General features: G+C 34.4%; 1 long non-coding RNA gene across 1 annotated transcript in view; it reads left to right on the top strand.

Moving 5' to 3' along the window:
• LOC145665797 (uncharacterized) overlaps nucleotides 1-8,508 on the top strand; it is a 319,641-nt gene extending 311,133 nt beyond the window's left edge. Inside the window, exon 2 of the long non-coding RNA XR_014127656.1 lies at nucleotides 8,345-8,508. This is a non-coding gene — a long non-coding RNA (uncharacterized LOC145665797). The remainder of the gene's footprint in view (nucleotides 1-8,344) is intronic.
• The last annotated feature ends 366 nt before the right edge of the window (nucleotides 8,509-8,874 follow it).

Here is an 8,874-nt window from a genome sequence, read left to right on the forward strand (position 1 = left end):
TGTTAGTCTTCTGCGAATAAAATTTCAACATCTGATATTTTACTATAACTCACTTATAACCCTACATACAAAAAAAAAAAAAAAAAAAAAAGGAGGTTTAAAATCTACAATCTGGGTTATAGATTAGCAGTTCAAAATCTAGCCATTTTTTTTTTTTTGCGTAAAAAGCTTATTTCTGAAGACCATTTAGCCTATTTTCTTCAGAGGTTATTGGCAACACTGGTCACCATCAACTATGAAATATGCAGTGGTCGTTTTATGTTGCTTCCCACCCTACTGTCCGTTAAAGTCACTCTGACCATGCCTGGAACTAATATCAAATTTCCCGCATCAAGTATCATGATGTTTTCCACCTTGCCTACTGGAATTACTGCTGTCTTTATCTTCATCTGACTACTCCATTTAGACCTATCCCCTCTGATTGTGAACTGCCGCCATTATAGCTCTTAATTTCACTGTAGCACACAATCCTTCCCATCCGACACGCAAGTGTTTCCCCCTCCAAATTTTGTATAAAATGAATCTCCTAAATTCAACAATCATTTAATAAGCATTTACTTTCTCTTTTGTTATCCTTGTGTGAAAGAGAGATAATTTTAAGTAACATGTTTCTACTCAAGACTGCCTAAAAAACATAAACAGGGCTTATTATGTGTTTCTTGAAAAAAAAAAAAAAAAAAAAAAAAAACAACTTGTAAGGATACTAATTGATCCGATGGACTGAATGTGCATTTATGTGTCCGCTACTGTCTGTCTGTCTATCTGTTCGCAAACTTTATTGTATTTAAATGAAACTTGACTTAAGTTGTATTTGTAGCCTAATGCTTGGGCTATCAACAGTAGCAGCATAAAAGATGGCAAAATGAACCTTAGTTAAAGCTGATGATAACTTTCGAGAAAAAATGTTCGTTTTTAATGCAACACGATTTATATTTTCTGTAAGTGTTGTCCCCAGTCATCCCCATCGTTTGTTAAAACGAAACTAGAGCAAGAAAATAAGTTTGCTTATTCTCGTCATTTTAAGAGTATAGGTCTACTAAGTGAACCTGCTTTGTCTTCGCAGTTCATTATTCTAATATAAGCATGAATCTCCTTTTGAGGTCTGCACGGGCTCGAGCCGTAAACTTTTAAATGCACAATCATATTTATCGAGACTTTTCGGGCCTCTCTTTGTAAATATACTGTATAACGATATAATTATATGGTACCGTTCTTTCTGGAGAACTCTTAAAGCACAACCGCAAAATTGAACCTCTAGTTGCTGTAAATAAAAAGTACAATTTTGCGTTAATCATTAACATTCTGTAATTCGGGCTTATTTCTGGCTCATTTGATTATCACATAAGCTCGGGCCTAAATGCTATAACAGCGTTTCCCAACCTTCTTCAACTTGCGGCACACTACGGGTATAACTTGAATTCTCGCGGCACACTTATAGATATTATTTGTAAACATAAAACACAGTGGTATTTTTTTTCTGTGATTATTGATCTCCTTCTCACAGAGAAGAAAGCTCGATCACTAGTTTTCCCCAGTGGTAAATCATTATGCTTATTCTTCATTCTAATTTAAAAATAGAAAACAATTGCAATGAAATATTGGACTCAGGTTTTTAAAAATACGCTTTCTTTTTCAAAAACTGTATCCAACCTTTCACTAAGAAGGAAGATCACTAAATGGCGAACAAACAAACAAATTTCTTTTACTTTTAAAACACAAATGTAGGTAATTTGTTTGCATGTTTGCTTTGTCGAAGAGATTGAATGAAATTTTAAATTTTCAAGTTATGAAATAGTCTGCAACAATAAAGAAGCAATAATGGTCATAACAATGATAAATACTTTTTTCAACATTAATAATGTACAAAAGTAACACGGAATGAAACTTAAAATTGTAGATTCATAGTAGTGTGAAATAGAAATGTACATTTTCCCTACGTTTTGTAATTTGATTGCTATAGAATTAATAATTTTGTTTCGATTTTCTCGCGGCACACCAGCGGCCCATTCACGGCACACCGGTTGGGAAACGCTGAGCTGTAACATATTTCGGACTCGGGTCGGGCCTCACGTTATAAATTCACGGGCCGGTCTGGGCCCGTGCAGACTGCTATCTGCTTTTCAGTTATCAGCATATGTCCCTTTACACACACAAGTGCAGAACGGGATGATTCACAAACATATATGCAGCATTTGAATATACCTATATTAAAATGCTGCATTTAGATATGGATGCTCTAATATACTTTTGTAACACTTCTCGGATTTTTATGAAACAGATAACTGTTTCGTTTTGCTTGAGTCTTAAGAAGGGCTGCTTTATTTGTGTGTGTGTGTGGGGGGGGGTTAGTCACAACACAACCAATGGATGAATTCACCTTCAAATTACGAGGTTTTGGAAAAGAATGCATGATGGTCTTTGTTTCACACTTCCGAATCAGTATTATGATCCATCAGATTTAGAGCTGTAAGTATTTTCTATTTGCCCTTTTTTGTCCCTTATTATTATTATTATATTATTATTATTATGAATATTGAAATAAAGTTTGAGATTTATAAGTAGCAAGTGATAGAAGAAAAACTGAAAGAGATTTTATTCAAATACTTTAAAGTGAAGTGAAATAATAATGACTACTGCCTACATAATATAGATATAAAGATACCAACGTATAATATGAGAAATAAATCAACAGAAGTCCCTTTGAATTTAAAATCTGTAATTTTAAGAATGACCAATTATTGTAATCTAATTTGAGAGCTAATCCTTGTTGATCAGCATAATTGCATAAATTTTAAACACTAACGCACATTATTTGCAATATTTTTGAGCATGTCTCCATTTTGAGGTTAGAAAATATTTTTTTAATAATATGACAACGAATGAATATGCAAGCCGGCACCATTTTCACTTTTTCTAGTGGTTTGATAGGTTTCATATATTTAGACTACATTCTATGATATGTGTGTGTTGATGTTTCCTACTAGACTGTCCGTGCTACAGATATTATTATTATTAAAGTGTAATATTTGGTGTTGAAAATATCATTTTGGGAGATTATATAATATAAGCAACGCATGAGGAAGTATCTAACACTAGTTAAAATGTAATAAAGAAGAGGTTCTACTATTAATCAAAAGTTGCTTCACGGTCAAAGAGTACTCCAGTTTGTAATATAAAATAAAGTTAGCAAGATTATATAAATTTATGACTGAAATTCATCAGTTAGTGTTGTCTTTATATTTTGTCCATTTGATTCCTCTCCTTTGCTTCACACAAAGAGTTAAATTTCTTATTCTGGATTTGGTGTTGAACATTTCGAAATCTTGAGCAAAAAGCAAGAAGGTAAAATATTCGATGCTGGTTGACGTAACCATCAGGCAATTTGTACAGAGCTTTTGGTATTCCGTGACCTGACTTTGAATCCTGTTCTCTCTGCTCTTCCGAGATGCCTGATAAGCTTAAGTTTAGAGGCTTCCATCACATTTCTGTCCTCCATTTAATCCTTAAGACTCTTTTCTCCGACGAAGGAATATGTCAATGTTGCTGTTCCTGTTCCGTCTAAACGGATTTCACTTTCTATCGTTTCTTAGGATATCCTGCAGTATTTATAAACGCTTTTAAGAAGATAAAAACTTATATTTTTCCTGGGAAAATGTCCTTCAAAGATATATTTCGTCTCTTGAAGTTTTTTTTTTTTTTTTGTTTATTAAGGTCTTCTGTTGTAGCTGAAGTGTCACCCGAGGAGAGATGGATATAAGCTCTAATGCAATGAATTTATAATTAAGAAAACTTAGGTTTTATTAGTTAAAGAGATAACATCTAAGTAAACAGTAATAATACAGAGAATATATGTATTATATACGCATTAAGGACCCCTGTTTCTTCGGAACTTCTGCAGATAAATCATCCCAATGGTGTAAGACGACGTACCCCATCTCTCGCAGGCATTCAACCAATAATTTATTGTTATTCAGGGAAAGTTTTGAATTACTAGATAATGGGAATTACTAGAGTTACTGTCACACGCGTCACAGTAATGTTTCTCCTGAAACTGACAATTTACACCGAGGATGCGATCTCCTCGCTATCTGTGCCCTTCATCCATCTAGACCTAGATATCGAGGTAGCGACCGCGATTAAACCTCGACGTCGATCGCGAGAAAGTAAGTTACAATTTATATTACTTTTGTGTCACCGTTGTTACTTCTATCGGAGCTTTTTTCCCCAACATGTTAAGTTCTTTTAAGTAACTTACAGAATATTTATAGAATACACTGAAACATTAAGTGTTGATAGAAACATACTTCCCGCTTTTAGTAGTAACATTAGAAATTATTGCTTCTTTTCAATGCTGACGTACATAATATGAAACTATATAACAATGTTAGTCAACAAATTTAAATTTTTGTCTACCAGATGGAAGAAAGTAAACTATTACGTTGACTACCAGAGCGAAATCGGGTAAATTGTTCCGGGGACCAGTTTTCTTGGAGGAAAATATGTATCATATAGATCAAATAATTTCTGAGGAAAACCATTAGAAACCGGAAAGCAAGTGTACTGAACTTCTTTCTGAGTCCGGAGAATATATTTCACCATTTAAAACTTATGCGCTTGTGATTCACACGGCTTCAAAAACAAGGATGCAAAGCCTGTGAATTACGTATGATACGCATGGCTCCGCAAAGTACTGTGTATCATCGGTGATGCACATGGTGGTCAACGTGTTAACTAACCCTATTCTAGTGAACACGAAAATGACAATAAAAAAATTCCTAAGACATAACGTTTTTGTATGTCAAATTCAAATTGGATTCTGGCGAAAACTACAAATTAATTAATTTTCGTGAAACACAGTTTGTATTATATTACTTACATATTAATTTAACTACAGAATCTGACAAAATGCATTCATTTTGCAGACAGCACAGGATGTAATAAACTAATGTTCCTTTCGCAGAATTAATTTTTGGTTTGAATATGACTTAAGACATATCTATCTTTTTGACAGTTGCCTAAACTTACTTTAATATACCGAAAAACTGAAATGTTCTTCTAAATCACAATTTTGATAGATATTTCAATTTTTATTCAGTACATTAAACCAAGTTTTTCTTTTTGAAAAGTGGTATTTCTTGTGATTACATAAAACCATAGAATTAATTTTGTTGTAATGTTTGTAGTGGCACTAAACCAAAATGTGCAGCTAACATACAAATTACTATAAAAATGACAAACTTTTCTTCTTTTTTCTGTTGTAATGCGTCTTAATTTCTCTAATTCTCTAACTAAAACGCAACGGTACTTGCTGTTCTACCTTCATATTCGTAGTCCATTTTCTGAACACCACAATGGGACGTTTCTTTTCGCTTGCCACTCACAGCATCCAAGTTCTCGGCAGAAAGTCTAGGTGAGCGTATACGAAGTAAATTTTCAGCCGAGCTGTCCATGCTCTTATCAAGTTTTTTTTATTAGGCCTGCTTTTATTCGTAGAGAAAGTAGAGTACATTATGTGGATTTACTATAGAAATATACTTCGCATTGTTATGTCCTGGTAACTCAATTGTCCTCTGTACCAGAAGTTAAGAAAACACGAGTATCTAAATTATCTCTTTGACTCTAGTAATATAGCAATGATCTCCGAATTTCCGCTAATTTGCCAGTGGTACATGTGATAATAACTAAAACACAGACAAGCTGTAATATGAATCGTTCAGATGCCAAACTGATTTTCATTAAACGAGATTTTTCAGTAGTGAGCATTTTACTAACTTAGGTACAATGTGCCTTATGCAGAGTCGTTCTGACGCTGATTAGTACCATACTAAAGAGTTCGCCTAACATGTTTTCTGCAGTAGTCAGACCTTTAGTATGATTCTAATCATGCGTCAACACGGCTCTGCATAAGGCGAAAAGTTTCGGACCTTAAAGGCAGAGGGGAGTAAGTCACTTTTATAAAATTTTCAGGAGAGACAGAAAACAGTGACTTATTTCTTTTTGCCTTTAAGTGCCTTAATTTTATTGTTGCTATTTGATAAAGTATTCATAATACAACTACAAGCTTTCTAAGAATAAGAGATATCAGAACACGCGTTTCAAATATGGCAATAACTCATTTTCAGAAAAAAAATGATTTAACTCCCCTCTGCCTTAAGGTCCGGGTATTTAAATGAGACTGAGTAGAACGTTTACGTATTCTAGTGTCGAATTTTACAATATGGAGCTAATCGATTTTGCCTCTGGAAAGTATGTACCTTTTCGAAGTGAAAAATATGTAGTACTAAAAAGCAATAAAAGAGGGAGTTAATAAGTTTATCTTGTGAACGCCTTAATATTTCCTTCATGTCTACAGAATATGCCACTAATCTTGATGGTTTAGTGTTCCCGTTGTGTAATATTGAAATGAAAGAAAGATTTTTTCCCTCTAAGCTAAAGGAGACAATCATTAAAGAAAGTGAATGATAATGGAAGAAAGGAGAGGAAACGGGAGTACCCAAAGAAAACTCACGGACACGGTGTTGTACACAAAAATTCACTTGACCGGGGATCGAACCATTGACCCCCCACGCTAGAGGTAAGCTCTCTACCGCTGGGCCACTGTGCTCACCCTCTCCCAATGTTGTGTAACAATAGTGTTTTGACTCTCGTTTAGAAGAGTCGATAAAAGTCTACGTCTGTGAAACTAGTGCCTAGATCAAAACAATATTTATACAAGTATAGAGGTTTTCATCATTATATAGTAACCGAAAAATTCTTGTGACTGAAATTCTAGTGCTAGGATTCAGCAAATTTCATTCCTCTAGTGTCTACAAAGAATCTCCGGTTGATGCTTAGTGAGATTTAAATTTTATATCAAGTTTGCAGCACAGAAAGGTTCATCACGAAACTCTTAATTCTTTTCACGTTCTGGCCATAATTAAGTCAAAGGACGGAAATGTTCCGAGCAATTAATTTCCATGTTTTGCTCGAGAGAATTCTACTTTTGCTAGTAGAGTAAGGACTGAAGTCTCTGTGACCATATTCTTTTTGTACCGTGAGGAACATTAGAGAACCCAGCATTAGATTTTTTTCTTTTAGTAGGGAAGCATGTGTACAAAAGACGGTACAAAAGACGGTGCAAAAGACGGTGCAAAAGACGGTTCTTCTATGGCAGTTTTCTTGAAGATAAGATGAGAAGGTGATTTTTTGATTTAAAGGAACCTTCTGGTGAGTACGTTTGATGGTAGCACACACTGCTACGTGGTGTTTTCACAAGATGACGTCATCAAAATAACAGTCAACTCGATTCAAGAAACAAGCAGTATCTCCATTGATTATGAACTGATTTTACTTTTTCGTAGCTCGTTTTAAAGGAAATTCAGTTCTCAATAATGTCTTACGTAAATATTTTATCTAAAACTAAAGGTGTAGGAGCTATTTAATAATTTGATGATTTAATGTCCACTTACTGATGAAATTAACAAAAAAAAAAAAAAACTCTGAAACCGTTAATTCTAGAGAAAATAATTACATAATAGTTTTTAATGGCAAATTTAATTACTTTTAAAATGAGCTATTAGTGAAGAAAATCGGTCAATAAATAACGGATATATGACATATCTTTTTATGAGAGTGTTATTCCTTGTCAATTGTGTCGAGCGATTTGAAGCCTAAAATACATAAAACAATAATCATGCCTGTGGTTCTGTATAGTTCCAAAACACGTTGGTTTACTCTGAGGGAAGAACGTAGATTGAAAGTATTTAAGAACAAGATCTTGAGACGAATATTCAAACCCAAGAGGAACGGGAATGGGTAGATAGATAGATAGAATAGGGGGCTAATGGGGACGTCAGCAACGAGGCTATATGTCCCCGTCACGATAAACAGGGTTGCTGGAACGGGAATGGGGAATGGCGGAAACTTCATAACGGGGAACTACATAATTTATACGGTTTACCCAACATTGTTAGGGTCGTCAAGTCTAGCAGGCCTATATGGGCAGGTCATGTAGCTAGAATGGAAGAAAGTAGAAACGCTTTGAGTCTTAACTGGAAGACCAATCGGAAAACGACCATTAGGAAGACCTAAGAGCAGGTGGGAGGACAATATTAAGATGGATCTCGCAGAAATAGGACTACAAAGTAGAAAATGGATCCAGTTGGTCAAGGATATAAGTCAGTGGACAGCTTTTGTGAACGCGGGCATTGAACCTTCGGGTTCCGTCTGAATGCCAGTCATAAATGATCAATATAGTTTTTACTGATATCAGGAATTTTATTTCTTGCTTTATTTTTAACATATATTCGTCACTGTAACTGAGACTAAACAAACCTAAATAATGTATTTTTCTTTTCTGTTTTAGGTAAGTTCGTATCCAGTCTAGCTGATATTCTAATATGGAAGGTTTGGTAAAAGCTGACAAAGCACAACATTATAAACGAAAGCACGTGAGTAACATACACTTTGACTTATGCCTTATGTGTCAACAGCAATTAAAAGATGATGTAGTGAAAAACTCAAGTCTTAAAAAAATTTAACAACTCTTTTGAGTGTGAAACAAACAGAATTGCACAAACATAACGGTGATTCTAAGCAAGTAATTCTCATGGAAGATATTGCCTTAAACAAATAACGCGTATAGCTCAAGAGAATAGGAAATACTTTTTCGTATACGGTTCTGCTCTAATAAACATTGGAAATAACGCCGTTTACTCAGAAAATATAAAAGCAGATATCATTAATGTTCATTCCCTTAGAAATAAATTATACGAAGATTTGAAACTCAAAGATTGATATCTGAAACTTGTAGACCTATCATGAATCTATGGGTCCCAATCATAAAGAATATACCTGTGTTCTAGTGCTAAGAGGAAACTAAAAGTAAAATAAACT

Source organism: Thermobia domestica, chromosome 1 (genome assembly GCF_964235325.1).
Source record: "Thermobia domestica chromosome 1, izTheDome1.hap1.1, whole genome shotgun sequence".
Classification (NCBI taxonomy): domain Eukaryota; kingdom Metazoa; phylum Arthropoda; class Insecta; order Zygentoma; family Lepismatidae; genus Thermobia; species Thermobia domestica.